Source organism: Aquarana catesbeiana, linkage group LG07 (genome assembly GCF_042186555.1).
Source record: "Aquarana catesbeiana isolate 2022-GZ linkage group LG07, ASM4218655v1, whole genome shotgun sequence".
Lineage (NCBI taxonomy): Eukaryota > Metazoa > Chordata > Amphibia > Anura > Ranidae > Aquarana > Aquarana catesbeiana.
In genome coordinates, this window is record NC_133330.1 from 169,912,790 (window position 1) to 169,929,217 (window position 16,428).

Consider the following 16,428-nt stretch of genomic DNA (forward strand, 5'->3'; position numbering starts at 1 on the left):
AATGGTATTTTATTATCCTGATTGTGTCAACATTTTTCAGCCAGAAGGGATTCTTTAGGTGTGGGAAATGCAAGGCCTGTAGGTCTACTAATAAGAAAGATAGAAAAATAACAAGCTTTATGTCGAATACTAACGAGCAAACATACAAAATCGAGAAGTTGATAACATGCTGTAGCACACATGTCACCTACGTACTGGAGTGCAGTTGTGGACTGCAGTACATGGGCAGAACAACTAGAGCCCTGTCAGTAAGAATAGGTGAACATGTCAGAAACATCAAAAAAGGATTTAAACATCACAGTGTATCGAAACACTTTAGGGACATGCATGGTAGGAACCCCCAACACTTAAAGTTCTATGGAATAGATAGAATAGAACGAAACTGGAGAAATACCAACATGAAAAGGGAAGTTTCAAAGAATGAAACCCATTGGATATTTAAAATGGACACGATGAGGCCAAAGGGGTTGAACGTGGAACTCGACATCAACTGCTACTTGGAAGATTACTAAAATGTAATTGTTTTAACTTTTGTATTATTTTTTTAGTATTTTTTAGTAATTTTTTTAGTATTATTTATTTTTATTTTTATTTCTATTTTTTTCAATTATATTTTTTTCAATTATATATTTTTTAAGTTTTTTTCATTTTTCTTATATTTTATTTTTTATTTTATTATTTATTTTTTATTTTTATTTTTATTTTTATTATTTTTTCATTTTTTAATTTTTATTTTATTTTTTATATTTTATTTCATTTTTTATTTTTATTATTTTTATTTTTTTTATTTTTAAATTTTTTTTTATTATTTCTATTTTTATTTTTAGTTTTATTTATATTTCTATTTTTATTTGTATTTTTATTTTTATTTTTATTTTTGTTCCAGTTTTATTTTATTTTTTTATTTTTATAATTTTTTTTCTTTATTTATTATTTTTTTATATTATTTAGTCTCAATTTGATTTATTTGTGATATTTTGAAGTTTTTTATTTTATTCAGTACTGATTATATGCTAGAGATTAATTAATTTTGAAACATAGGGGTGCATATATATTTCACTGCAAATAAGTATATGAACATAGTAAAAAAGTTTTTTGCTGTTCCATATTACAGGTTTTGCAGCAATTGCTGTGGAATGAAAATATGTATAAGATGCTTGAAATGTTAAAGTGTTTAAGGGTTAAAATGCCTAATAACATGTAAAAGCCTCTCCAGCAGATACAGATGGGTTAGTTCTTGAAATATACACACATTTAAGTATATAATTTGTAAGAATAGAGCAAGGATAAGCAGTGGTAGAAAAAGGAAGAGGGTATGCGCACTTGGTAAACATTAAATGGGCTAATGCCCACAGTTAAAATGGCGTTAAAAGGGAGGAAGTCACAGAGGAGATAGTAAGGGAAACACCCATAGTCAAGATGGCGGTACATGTACTTCCGCCCATACACAATATAAATAGAACAGAAACCAAACGGCAGCTTCCTGATGACGCATACTATGATGCGAAACGCGTAGAGGCTGCTGGGAGTTTTTTTGCCCACGTGATCAGAAACGGTAGTGGCTGGTGAGGACGCGAACGGATACGAGGGGTGGAACGCAAGCGGAACACGGAGGTCGCATATTGCACATAGGCGAACCAGGCTACAGTTCCCACACCCGTCCCTAACTGCTGGATAAGCTCTGTGCCGGCTTGAGGGCACTTTTAAATGTGAGTGTACACTTCTTCTTTGTTTTTACATAATAAACAGTTTTAAAATGTATTGCGCGATGATCGTTTTATCCATATTTTATATGAGGAACACTAAAGTCCAATTATAGCCGTTGAAGAGGTTTTCTTAAGTGGAGTGGTTATCCCATGAATGAACCAAAGGTGTATTATTAAAGAAGTATCTGGTGAGTGGCCAATCTTACAGGTGGTGGTGGATCACACAGTCACTTTATGAATATTGAAGGAACACAGGAGCACGTCAATCACGGCAATTGATAGAAGATTTGAAAGCATATATTTGGGGACTCTGTTACATATGTGATATATGTCATCGGATTTTTGTTATATGGTTTTGGTCTAATGTGGTGAATTTTCACATGTATATGTTTTTTATATAGGTTAGTTCTATAATTAATAGGTAGGGTATGTGAATATTAAAAAGGGTGCATAGATGGGAGCAGCGCATTCACACATAAAAAATAAAAAACAACACTGCTAAATATATATATAATACAGTGGCGAGGATAAAGTGCAGTCCATGTAGTATATACAGTATAATACAGTTCAGAGTATATAGTGCAATCCGTATAGTATATATAATACAGTTCAGAGTATATAGTGCAGTCTGTGTAGTATATATAATACACTTCAGAGTATATTGTGCAGTCCGTATAGTATATATAATACAGTTCAGTGTATATAGTGCAGTCTGTGTAGTGTGTATATATATATATATATATATATATATATATACAGTTCAGAGTATATAGTACAGTCAGTGTAGTATATATAATACAGTTCAGAGTGTATAGTGCAGTCCGTGTAGTATACAGTTCAGAGTATATAGTGTAGTTCGTATAGTATATATAGTACAGTTCAGAGTATATATTGTAGTCCATATAGTATATATAATATAGTTCAGAGTATATAGTGCAGTCCGTGTAGTATATAAAATAGCTCTGAGTATATAGTGCAGTCCGTGTAGTATATAATACAGTGGAGAATATATAGTGCAGTCAGTGTAGTATATATAATACAGTGCAGGGTATATAGTGCAGAGTATATAATACAGTGTATTGAAGTGGTTAAGTGGAACCTTATGACAGAATAAAAAAAAAAAAAAATGGTGTGGGGTCCCCCACAATATCCACACCAGACCCTTATCCGAGCAAGCACCCTGGCAGCCCAGGAAAGGAAGGGGATGACCAAGCGCCCCCCCCCCCTCCTGAACCATACCAAGCCGCTTGCCCCCAAACCACCTTGTCCCCATGTTGAGAAGGACAAGGTCTTCTTACCAACAACCCTGGCATGAAATTACTGAGTGACCCCGCCTCCTTCTGACATCATGTGACATCAGAGGGGGCGGGGTCATCCGGTAATGTCAGAGGGTGGCCCCCCTTGCCTATATAAGAGCTGTCCCTGACCTTGAACTTGATTGTGATTCTGCACCTGTCTGCCTGGCTGCTACCAAACATAGCTTGTGACCTGACTCCATACTGCCCCGGAGGGATTCCTGTGTTCAGAAGCTCAAGTTCACAACTCTGGCTTTCTGGCACCTACACCCTTCTGCTGCCTTCACAGCCCATGTCTCCACTACCAGAGGTATTGGATGGGAATTGTGTAGGAGGCCACCCTCGTCATCTCAGGCTCCCTAGTCAGGTATGTGAAAGCATCTAAATGAAACACACCTACAAGATTCAAAAGTCAAGACTTCAGAATCAGAGAACTGAAAAGTTTTTTCTTTGACCTAAACAAGGATTCAGACCCTAACCCCCTCACTCTTTGGGCTTCACACAAATGCTAAATATGAGGTATTTTAATAAAACATGGCCATAGGATGAAAAAGGCTAGTGAACAGCATATCAAAGATCTTATTCTCGGGCTTCAGCGTCTGATATTGCACTATAAAGGAACCACTTCATCTTCACAGCTAAGCATAGAAAATACCAAGGTTCAGAAGTGCCTCTGTACCCTTTTAAAATAAACATTTATTGATGCACAACAGACATTTCTTTTATGAATACGGCAATAAATACAGTACATGCTTGCCCGCTCGCTTAGAGCATGTAAAGTTCAGACTCTCATTCCAACAATCTCATCTGCCACGGGTACTAAATTGCATACTACCTCGCCATTGCATATGCTTGATTGCAAGCTGTATGAAATAGATACCCATTTAACCTCTGTGGCCTTATCTACCATCATGAAAAAAGAAAGGGAGTCCCTTGCCAAACTTTGTTTGAAGGAAGAATTACGCTCAGCTCCAAGCGGTAAGGCCCCTGGCTCGGACAACCTCATGGTGTTTTATTACTAATCTTTTCGGCCCCAGTTGTCTCCTTTCATCTTAGAGGGTCATATTCTACCACCAGACCTAACCAAGGCTTACATTTTGGTTATCTTAAACCTGAAAAGACCCCTCCTCTGTTCTAGCTATATAATAAAAATAAAAAATACAACGCGACTTTACCTTAAAAATTGATAAAGTAGGCATAGCCAATAGATTAAGCACCCCTTAACAACTAGATTCGCTGTCACCCCTAAATTAACTACTAGGGGCCAGGGGCTACTGGGGCGTGATCCTCCAGACTACAGCAGCATATAAATAAGAGGATTGAAGAGCCACAAGTTTGTCTTCAATGAGGAATCAACCAGCGTAATCAGTTCAGAAACTGATTGGGCCGGTTGATTCCTTATTGAAGAATATTTTGTGGATCTTCAATCCTTTTATTTATCTGTTCTAGCTTTAGGCCAGTATCTTTGTTGAACTGTGGCTGGAAGTTTGTCAAGTGAGGAAGCTAATGGAATTGGACTTTAAAGGCACCCGAATAATTAAACTATAAAAAGTAAAAATAGTATAATTTTATTGAATTAGAATCATGAATTTAGAATCAAGTATTATAGCTAGTGCAATATACAGTACACAAATATTATATATAAAATAAATCCTATCCAGCATGCACTATAAACCCAACTAGTTATGTATATATTCCAGCATTCAAATAACAACAGATGGAGGACAACTTCCCAAATGTCGGTTGAAGTTTATGAATGCAGGCCAAACATTGTGGGTTGAGTTGCAGGCCAGATGGATATTTCTCTTTGATCGCTCGACATGTTGCGCGTATTAAATGACGCTTCTTCAGGACCTGGAGATAATTCTGCTAAACACATGTAAACAATAGCAATAAATATGTATACATATAAACAATGATAATTAGTTTCGTACAAAATAGAAAATAGAAAATCAGGTAAAGTAGATTCCAACCAATTAAAGTGATCGCATGGAAAAAACCCCATAAAGGAGAATGGTCAGGTGGGGGCCAATGGTACAACCCGATAACTGGGGAGGCTATTAACGGTACACATAGTGCATGTGTCTACGGATGTGGGAACTATATCTTTACAGGTAATATATATATATATATATATATATATGAGCACAGCTTAACCCACATGGCTGGAAGTTGTTCTCTAAAATATTAGCCAATAGGCTTAAACTAGATTGGCAGCAGATCATATCCCCGTATCAGGCAGGTTTTTATTCCCACTAATGAAGCGAGGCATAATACCAGTCAAACAATCATTATTATTTCTAGAGCCAATATTTCATCCTTCCCCATGCTTCTGTTGTCCACAAATGCAAAGAAAGCCTTTGATAGGGTTGATTGAATTGTTGTGCAGCGTACTTTGGCCCATACAGGAATTCCAGAACCCATGCTCTTTTGGATCAAGGCTTTGTACGCCACACCCTCAGTGACTGTTTATATTAATGGCACCAATTCATCTACCTTTGACATTCACAATGGGACTAGACAGGGCTGATTATCTCCTCTGATTTTTGGTTTAACCCTTGAATCGTTTTTGCAACATGTTCTTAATAACCCAGACAATTCTTGTAAATCTCCCCGGGGGTCACCACCACAAGGTAGCAACCTACTCAGACAACCTTATTTTCTATATTTAAACAAAAATCAATACAGCGCTTACAGTTGTGATATATTGGTGATAAACAAAAAAAAAAAAAAAAAAAGTAACACAGTCTCTTGCAACGTGCTAAGGTGTTCCAAATAAGTAGAAAGTGCTGAAGTGCTTCATATGAAATTGCTGTGCCTTGTACCACACTCCCCTCTTGTGTCCCACTCACCAGAAACAATGGACCCTCGGCTTTGCAGTCTGGGGGTCAAACATGCGTGATCTGGTGTTGGTAGGGTAGAACTCTAGGACTTCTCAGCAGGATCTCCAAACATAGAGGGGGTGACCAAAATATCCACCAGGCTCGATAAAAGACAAATAAATGCTGATAGTGAAGTACTGGTAAAATCAGATTTATTGTGCAATCATGAGTGTTACTTATGAGATTGCTGTTAGTAACAAGCATAGGACAGAGAATGAGCTCATCCGTGTTCGCCATGGATCGGCATGCGTTCCACGGAGAGCGGAAGTGGCGTCAGTGGTTAGAAAACCGGAAATGCGTCAATGCGTTTTGCCCCTCTTCCAGGGCGTCATCAAGGACATTACTTCAAGTTTCACGTGATCAATTTTATATCCGAGGATCGGTACTTTCTCTCTCATTAACCAATGGAATTATGCCAATTCTAGTGGGTGTAATAGCACCAACTTCCTACACCCAAAAGACATCTGTCACGTAACTGGTGGGTGAGCCTGACGTGTAGAGGAAAGCCTCTCGTACAGCTCCGGCTCGAGAGCCCCTGATAGAGAGACAGCAGGTAACAGAAGAAGAAATGGCTCCTGCGCACAAGTGGATGACCAGACAGAAAATACAAGGACACAGGCCTTGCTGCCCTCAAGGATGGGGAATCCTAGTAAACAATGAGATAAAAAGAAGAAGGGACGCACCAGCCATATGCATTATCTTTTGTAAAAATATTTATTGTATAAAATGATAAAAGAAGTTACTCACAAGCGATTCTGGAACAAGGTGCATGTGAAAGAAACACCGACTAGCAGCAACGGTTCTATGATGAGCGAAAACCTTCCAAAATACTAGGAGGAACATACAAGCATCACTACCGGCCGTTAATTGTTAATTTTCCTCTTTACAGGGAACGGCCCCAGAAACTTTGGGGCAAGCTTCTTTGACGGGCAAGCCAACCTCAGATTGGTTGTGGCTAATCACACCTGGTCACCAGGCTGCAGGATCAGTTCTCCCCTCCTTCTGTCGAAAGCCTTTTTATTATCTTCCTGCGCCTTGGTTACGGCTTCTTGCAACATTTTATTGTTACGACTGAAGAAGTCTACTGTATTCTGGATGGCTGGAACTGAGGACTCGGAGACAAGGTCAGGCAAGAAGGTGGGATGGAAGCCATAGTTTGCGAAGAACGGAGACTGTTTAGTGGCTGAATGACAGGAGTTATTAAAAGGAAAGTCGGCTAATGCTAGGAGAGACACCCAGTCATCTTGGACAAAAGATATGAAGCAACGAATATATTGCTCCAAAGTTTGGTTAGTCCGTTCGGTCTGTCCGTTAGACTGTGGATGGTATGCGGATGACAGAAAGTTTGATCTTCAGGGTCTCGCAGAGTGATATTCAGAACCTGGATGTAAATTGGACCCCTTGATCAGATACGATATCAACAGGTACCCCATGGAGGCTCACAACTTCCCTGATGAACACTCAAGCCATCTCTGCAGTAGATGGTGTACCCTTTAAGGGTAAGAAGTGGGCCATCTTGGACAGGCGATCCACAATAACAAAGATGGCCATACAATCTTCAGAAGGTGGTAATTCCACTATAAAGTCCATAGAAATCATGGACCAAGGCCTGTTGAACACAGGCCGAGGTCTGAGCAAGCCCCATGCCCTGTTTTGGCTGCTCTTATTCCGGATACAGGTTGTGCATGCACCTACATAGCTTTTACAGTCTTTTTCCAGATTAGGCCACCAGAAAGTGCGTTGCACCAGCTCCGTTGTCTTGCGAATCCCGAAATGCCCCGCTAAGGGATGATCATGGCAAAAACCCAACACCGGCAACCGAACTCCTTCCGGAACAAAAACTCGGTCCCCCTTCCAAAGAAGACCCTCCCTTGCCTGAAGGGTATCTCCGGTGGAAGCTTGTGGTAACTGTGGAAGCTTGTTTTAGTTGAGACACCAAGTCAGTCTGTAGTAGTAGGAAGTTTCCTGCTGGCAAAATGGTGTCTGACACTGGCAAGTCCTTAGGATCTTCAAACATGCGCGACAGCGCGTCAGGCTTGACATTCTTAGACCCAGGTCTGTAGGTTATATGAAACAGGAACCTTGAGAAGAAAAGTGCCCAACGGGCCTGGCGAGGTTTCAGCCGTTTAGCAATCCGTAAATACTCAAGGTCCTTATGATCCGTATATATCAATATTGGGTGTGCTGCCCCCTCTAGCAAATACCTCCATTACTCGAGGGCGGCTTTTATGGCAAGAAGTTCACGATCACCGACATCGTAGTTTTTCTCAGCTGGGGAGAGCGGCCTAGAGAAATAGGCTACAGGGTGAATCAGATTCTTGAGACCTTGGCGCTGGGACAGAACCCCTCCGACAGCACTCTCGGAAGTGTTTAACTCCAGAATGTAGGGAAGCGCTGGATCTGGATGGCTTAGAACGGGGGCAGAGGTAAACAGTCTTTTAAGAGTCTCAAAGGCAACCTGGGCTTCAGGGGACCAGTGGAAATGGACACCCTGTTTGTTAAGTTGTGTGATGGGTGTGATGATAGCCAAAAAGTTCTTGATGAATCTGCAGTAAAAATTAGCAAACCCCATGAATCGCTGGATTCCTTTCTTATCAGTGGGGGGCTGGCCAGGTCAGGATTGCTGAGACTTTCTGGGGATCCACCTCAATCCCACCAGTGGAGAAGATTAATCCCAAGAACTGGCTACTTCGCTGCTCAAACTCACACTTCTCTGACTTGGCATAGAGTCCACGTAAGCGGAGGCGGCAGAGAACATTCTTGACATGTTCGCGATGACTTGCAAGAGAAGTGGAGAACACAAGTATGTTGTCTAAGTAAACAATAACAAAGATGTCTAGATAGTCCTTAAAGACGTTGTTAATGAAAGGCTGAAATGTAGCTGGCGCATTACACAGACCAAATGGCATGACGAGGTACTCGTAATGGCCAAAACGGGTGCGAAGGGCAGTCTTCCACTCATCTCCCTTCTGTATGTGGATAAGGTTGTAGGCTCCCCTCAAGTCTAGTTTGGTGAAGATAGAAGCAGAGCGAAGTCTTTGGAAAAGTTCTGGAACCAGGGGAAGGGGATAACGGTTTTTCACCATGATTTTATTTAGTTCGTGATAATCTACGCTGTAGAGAATGGTCCTTCTTCTCCAAAAAGAATATTCCCGCCCCAGCGGGTGAAGTAGAGAGGCGGATGAACCCCTTTTGAAGACTCTCGTCAATGAGCTCCTTCAGAGCACCTAGTTCCTTTTCGGACAGAGGGAAGATCCGACCAAACGGAATTGCAGCCCCTGACAGGAGTTCGATGGGGCAATCGTAGGCTCTGTGTGGAGGTAGGGTGTCTGCTCCTTACTTACTGAAAACATCCAGATATTCAGGCCTCGGGCACCCTTTGGTAAAGTTCAGTATCAATGTCCATACAAAGTAGTGCAATGGGTGACATGATGGGCTCAGATAGACAGTGCTCCTGACAGTAGGATGACTGGTACTTGATGCTGCCAGAGCTCCAATCAATCAGCGGGTTATGGGCCTGAAGCCATGGTAGGCCCAGAAAGACAGGAAACAGAGGCAAGGCAATTGAGTCTAGACGTAAAAGTTCCTTGTGATTGGTAGATTGGTAGGGGTCAAAGTCAACAATGGAGGGGTCTGCTTAGTCACCAGTCCAGACTTAACACAGGAGCCAACGGCCAGAAATACAGTAAGTCCTTGCTCCTTGGGTAGAAGAGGAATATATAAATATTGATGCGCTCTAATACATATTCAATCAGTGTGTGTCTCACACCATGTGAAATACAGAAAATGTGCAGATACAGGATGTGATTAATAAAAATCCATACTGTGCTTGGATTTACTCAATAAATAAAATAATTTTTTTTTTTACAATAAATAAAGTGCATATATGCATCTAGATTCCCTATAATGTGCTAACTGCACTAATGCTAATAAATTAATTGAAACCAATCCCAATAGTGCTCAATAATAAAATTACAAGATAATAAGTGTCATTCTAAAATCAGCTACTACATGTGAACGGTGCACTTCAAGGGGTGTAGAAATACAGAAAACAAAGGAAATTAGTAGTTCAAAAATTAAGGATGATAATATAATTAGCCCAGCAGTCCAACCATCTTTTGAAGTTAGAGGGTTAATTACTATGTTAAATATCAATCCTATTAATGGCTTTATCATCAACAGGCTCTTATTCCAAACGAAGCAATATTGTTAACTTGCGCTTAGTTTCCCTTTGTAGTCTCAGCATGTGCAGACACAGGTTGGAACAACGCAGCATTGTGGCATCAGTTCCGCCTGGGATTAGCGGAGGACCTGAAGGATGAGTTAGCTCGTGTGGGGGTGCCGAGTTCACTAGAAAACTTAATTTCCGTATCGATTCAGATCGACTGTCGTCTCCGAGAACGCAGGCAAGAAAAGTCTACTGGTCCATCTCAACCTATATGGATGATACCTAAAGTTCCAGTTCAGGCCCAGCCAACATCTGTTAAGTTACCTTCCTCCAAACCGACAACAGCAACCTCCACACGACTTGTCCTGATCCGCCCGTCACTCTCCTTTGAAGAACGGTCACGATGCTGTCAGGGCAATCTCTGCCTCTACTGTGGAGGGGCAGGCCATTATGTACGTAATTGCCCAACTAAAGGACGTAGATGTCTCACCACTTCTTCAGTTACCCAGTCAGTCCTGCCAGCAACTTTCGTTCAACTGGCGCTTCCCATCACCTTCCAGCTTCCAGGCAGAAGCATGTCTTCAACAGCAATTGTGGACTCCGGGGCCTGTAGTTGCTTCATCGACTTGGCATTCGCAGGTCAGCAACATATTCCTCTTCTATTAATGAGGTATGTAAACCAAGCGCTGAAATGGATATAGGGCAAATGGTGATACAAACAAATAATTGGTGGTTGAAATAAATAATATGTTATTGAAAAAATAAATAAATTAAGCTGCTATCAATCATAAAAGTGGTCAGAATCCATACTAAAAGGTGTAAAAAAAAAAAAAAAAAAAATATATATATATATATATATATATATATATATATATATATATATATAAATATAAATATTGATGCGCTCTAATACATATTCAATCAGTGTGTGTCTCACACCATGTGAAATACAGAAAATGTGCAGATACAGGATGTGATTAATAAAAATCCATACTATGCTTGGATTTAATAAATTAATTGAAACCAATCCCAATAGTGCTCAATAATAAAATCACAAGATAATAAGTGTCATTCTAAAATCAGCTACTACATGTGAAGCTTGCACTTCAAGGGGTGTAGAAATCTCAGCATGTGATGGATTATGCAAAATAAACAAGAAAGCATATCATTGCGCAATGAACTGAGAAGATAAGGACAAAGGCAAAACAGCACAGTGATACACTCACGAGTGCCAGGTTAGTCAAGGCATAGAGGCATACAGATTGCAGTCAGTCGCTGTGGACGAGGCTCATTCCGAGAACCGCTGCTGTTAACCTGGTGTGATAGACAGCAGTGAACGTCACTGGCTCCTCCCATGCGTGACTTTCTCGAGGATAAAACCCGAGATGCCAGCGTCTCCATATTTATGTCAAATGGCATTCAGGTTGCCATAGTGACAGCGGTGTGCTGATCGGCTCATCATACTGGTATCCAACACCAGAGCTTACCTTAGAGACACTAAACACCTGATACAAATATTGGGTAATCTAGCCCTGAAGCCAGAGGAAAAATATCTTATCACAACAGCTGATGTAGCTTCCCTATACATAGTAGTAGATCATAGTGATGCAATTGAGGCATCTAAATGGGCCATGGAAACGTTCAGCAATCTCATCTCCAAACAGAAAAGATTTATCTTGAGAAGTTTAGCTTTCGGAATACAACACAACTATTTCTGGTACAATGCAGACTACTATAGACAACTAACTGGTATTGGAATGGGTGCAAAATATGCCCCAAGTGTTGTCTTTATGGCCAAATGGGAGGAAGAAGCAATATTTTCAGATGTCCCAGAAAATCTCATACTTTATAAAAGATTTATTGATGACTGCATAGTATTATGGAAAGGAGATGAGCCAAGTCTGATTCAATTGTTTGATCAACTAAATGTCAATCAGAAGAATATTAAGCTCGAGTACGAGATCAGTGACAAAGTTGTTCACTTTTTAGATTTAGAAATACAGCTAGAGAAAAGTCTTATCAGCACTAAAACTTTTTTCAAACCAGTTGAAAGAAATAGCTACATACCAACTGACAGCTGTCATTATGAACCATGGCTGATAAATATTCCGAAAGGACAAATGATACGCCTAAGGAGGAATTGCTCTGATAACAAAGAATATTTAGTACAAGCACAGTGGATGGGGAAAAAGTTTGAGGATAAAGGTTACAGTAAAAAATTTATTGAAGAAAAAATCAAAGAAGTTTACCAGATTCCAAGAGACTCATTGATCCAAGATAAAATTAAGGATAGCAAAATCAATAATGACATACCCCTAATAATGAATTTTAGTGTCCAACATAAACAAGTGGAAAAAATTATCACGAAACATTGGCCCCTTTTAAAAGCAGATAAAACTCTCTGTATTGTTCTGCCTGATCGACCTTGTTTTATATAAAGACGAGTTCCAACATTAAGAGATCTGATAGCTAAAAATAGCTAAATACCCTCTGAGAAGGGTGACAGAACTATCTTTTTTCCAGGGTAAGGGGTTTTTCCCATGCAAGAGATGTTATGCCTGCAAAAACACTTAATTTAATGGGCAAAAATGTACTAAGTTCACGTCAACTAGCACCAATAAAGAATACGACATTAAGGATTTTATATCATGTAGAACTGAAGGTGTAGTATATGTTCTGCAATGTTCTTGCTCACTACAATACATAGGAAGAACCAAAAGGCCTATGTGGAAACGTATTAGGGAGCACATCAAAAATATCAAAAATGCTTTCCCTAAGCATAGTGTCTCTAGACACTTTGCTACGCATCACAACAGAGATCCCACAGGCCTAAAATTTTGGGCAATCCAGAGATATAAACCGCACTGGAGGGGCTCAAATAAGATAAGAGAACTAAGTAAAAACGAGTCAAGATGGATATTTGAGATGGGTACTCTTACGCCAAAAGGCTTAAATATTGATTTCGATATCAATTGTTTTATATCAGATTATTAAATATTTTAACATTTTTATTTTTATAATCGATCTGAATCGATACGGAAATTAAGTTTTCTAGTGAACTCGGCACCCCCACACGAGCTAACTCATCCTTCAGGTCCTCCGCTAATCCCAGGCGGAACTGATGCCACAATGCTGCGTTGTTCCAACCTGTGTCTGCACTCCAGCATCTGAAGTCTGTAACATAGTCCTCGACCACTCGGCGGCCTTGCTGGAGTGCATGGAGAGAAGACTCGGCAGTAGCAATTCGTTGAGGGTCCTCATACAATCGGGACATAGCCTGGAAGAAGGAGGACATGGTATCAAGTTGTGCATCCCTTACTTCCAACAGACGATGAGCCCAGGTTTGGGGTTCACCCTGGAGCAAAGATATGATGAACCCCACCTTGGTAGTCTCGGTAGAGAAAGTCCGTACTTGAAGTGAAAAATAGAGCTAACAGGCATTGCGGAATGCTCTAAACCTGGACCGGTCGCCGGAGAACCGTTCGGGACAAGGCACCCGTGGCTCGGGGGATGTCATCACTGTAGAAGAATCAGTACTGGACACTGTCCGGGTTGACACAATTTCAGAAGATGCTGCCGCAGGAATGGCAGGATGAGGCAGGACTTGCACACGTTCTTCAAGCTGAACAAACTTTTCCTGCAGGGTTTGATTGCTTGTTTCAAGACTGCGATGCTCTAGCAGACTCCAGATATGAGAGAGGTTCCTCCTGCAGGCTCAGTCATGGCTGCTTGGTACTGTCCCGTACCTGGTGGGTGAGCCTGACGTGTAGAGGAAGGCCTCTCGTACAGCTCCGGCTCGAGAGCCCCTGATAGTGAGACAGCAGGCTCAGGAGCATGGTGGGGTAAGAGTGCCTATGATAAGTCCAGAAGTCTGTATCAGCAGAAGCCAGGAACTCACAGCAGGAAGCCGGAACACAGCAGGTAGCAGGCAGGCGAGGTGGCAGATGGCTGGCGGACTTGGCAGGAGATGGGCAGAGATGCACCACTGGAAGCAGGAGCTTGAAGCAGGCTGGACAGGCAGAAGCAGGGTCAGACAACCGAGTAGACAGCAGTCAGGCAGATCAGGCAGAAGTGGCAGGCAGAAGCGTAGTCGGGTCACAGCAGGTCTTGGCAACAGATGGGAAAATCAGGCATAGACAGCAGGCAGAGGCGTAATCTGGTCACAAGCAGGTTCGGCAACAGGTGCTAGGTAACAGGAAATGGAGACAGAGAATAGTCCGCGGGAAGCAAAAGGGTCAGGGCAGGGAGCAGGCAGCAGTAGTAGGGAACAAGCCGTATCGATAGCAGAAGTCAAACAGACAGGAATCAGGATTCAGGTAACGCTGTAGACTAAGCAGCAACCAGCCAGTGTTGAAGCTCCATTTAAATGGACCAATTGGCGCCAGTTCTGGTAACAGGCGCACGCCAACGTGCGGTCGCGTTGTCGCACGCGCATCCGCAGAAGCGCCCGCAGTCATTCTGGACATTGTTGGTTGGCGCCTGCGCACAGGTATGCGCCTGGAAACAACAGTTGTACTCTGCAGACGTCTTCCCTGACAAAATCACTTCCTGTACACAGTTCACATATATGATTAGTTGAAAACCTCTTACTATACATCATAAATATAATTCCTTTCCGCCTAATATACAATGAATTTTATTCTAGCAAAAATACATGTGATAAACATTCTATTAAAATGGAGAACATTTTAAATGAATAAAAGAAAATAATAATAATAATAATAATAATAATAAAAAATGAAAATAAATGAAAATAAATCATAATGAAATAAAACCAAAAATACAACAACATCTGTTCAACTTATACCAGTGGAATAAAGGTGGCTAATCTATTCTAATGAACTCATCAATACCCATCAAACAATAATGATTCTACCAACTGGATCAAACTATTTAACCACTTGCCGATCGCCTAACGCAGATATACTGCGGCAGAATGGCACGTGCAGGCAAAATCACGTACCTGGAACGTGATCTGTCTCCCGTGGGCGGGGGGGTGCATCGCGCCCCCCCCGGTGCCCGAGGCGGTCGGCTTCGTTAGGGGAGCGATCCAGGCTGAGGGGGAGACCACTCATTTGTGGCCACCCCCTCGCAATAGCTCCCAACGAATGAGAATCTTCCTCTGCTGCTGTAATGTGAGACATCTGAGTAAGTGCACAAACACTACACTTACAGTAAAACACACTAGGCACACTTTTCACCCCCCATCACCCCCCGATCACCCCCTGATCACCCCCCATCACAGTGACACCAATAGCAGTTTTTTTTTTTCTGATTACTGCATTGGTGTCAGTTTTTGACAGTTAGGGCAGTTAGTGGTAGCCCCCTTTAGGTCTAGGGTGTCACTGGTGATGCTAGTTAGGGAGGTAAATATATAGGTTCGCTGTCAGCATTTTATAGTGTCAGGGACCCCCATATACTACCTAGTAAAGGTTTTAACCCCTTGATTGCTCCCTAGTTAACCCTTTCACCTGTGATCACCATATAACTATTATGGGTGACGCTGGTTAGTTAATTTATTTTTTATAGTGTCAGGGTACCCGCCATTTATTACCGAATAAAGGTTTAGCCCCCTGATTGCCCGGCAATCCCGGCGTTCCGCATACACGCGGCTGCATGAAAAAAAAGATTACAATATATGCCCAACAAGCATACACGCGGCTGCATAAAAAAAAAAGATTACAATATATGCCCAACAAGGTTGTCTACCGGGCGCTCGGGTTCGGCACATCACGGATCTTGTGGACAGATTACTGGGAGGGGCTGGGGAAGACCCGGCTGTCATGGTGCACGTTGGCACCAATGACAAAGTCAGAGGCAGATGGAGTGTCCTAAAGAACGATTTTAGGGACTTAGGAGCTAAATTGAGGAAAAGGACCTCCAAGGTAGTGTTCTCAGGAATACTACCGGTACATCGAGCCACACCAGAAAGGCAGAGGGAGATTAGGGAAGTAAACAAGTGGCTGAAGAGCTGGTGTAGTAAGGAGGGGTTTGGGTTCCTGGAGGACTGGGCCGACTTCTCAGTCGGTAACTGGTACTATAGAAGGGACGGACTGCACCTAAATGAGGAGGGTGCAGATCTGCTGGGTAGGAAGATGGCCAAAAAGTTAGAGGGGTTTTTAAACTAGGCGATGGGGGGGAGGGTCCAGAGACAGTGATAGCCAGCGCGGAAGATATTCCAGAGGGTAGTATTGGGGGCATTAGTGGTAGGTTAACCAAAGCACAAAAACACAAGGTGAGTATAGTAGCAAGTCCTAGTTGCAATCTTGAAACACCCAATACGAGGACAATATGCGACCGGTCTAAACTATGTGGCATGTTCACCAATGCCAGGAGCATGGCGGACAAGATGGGTGAACTAGAGATACTGTTGTACA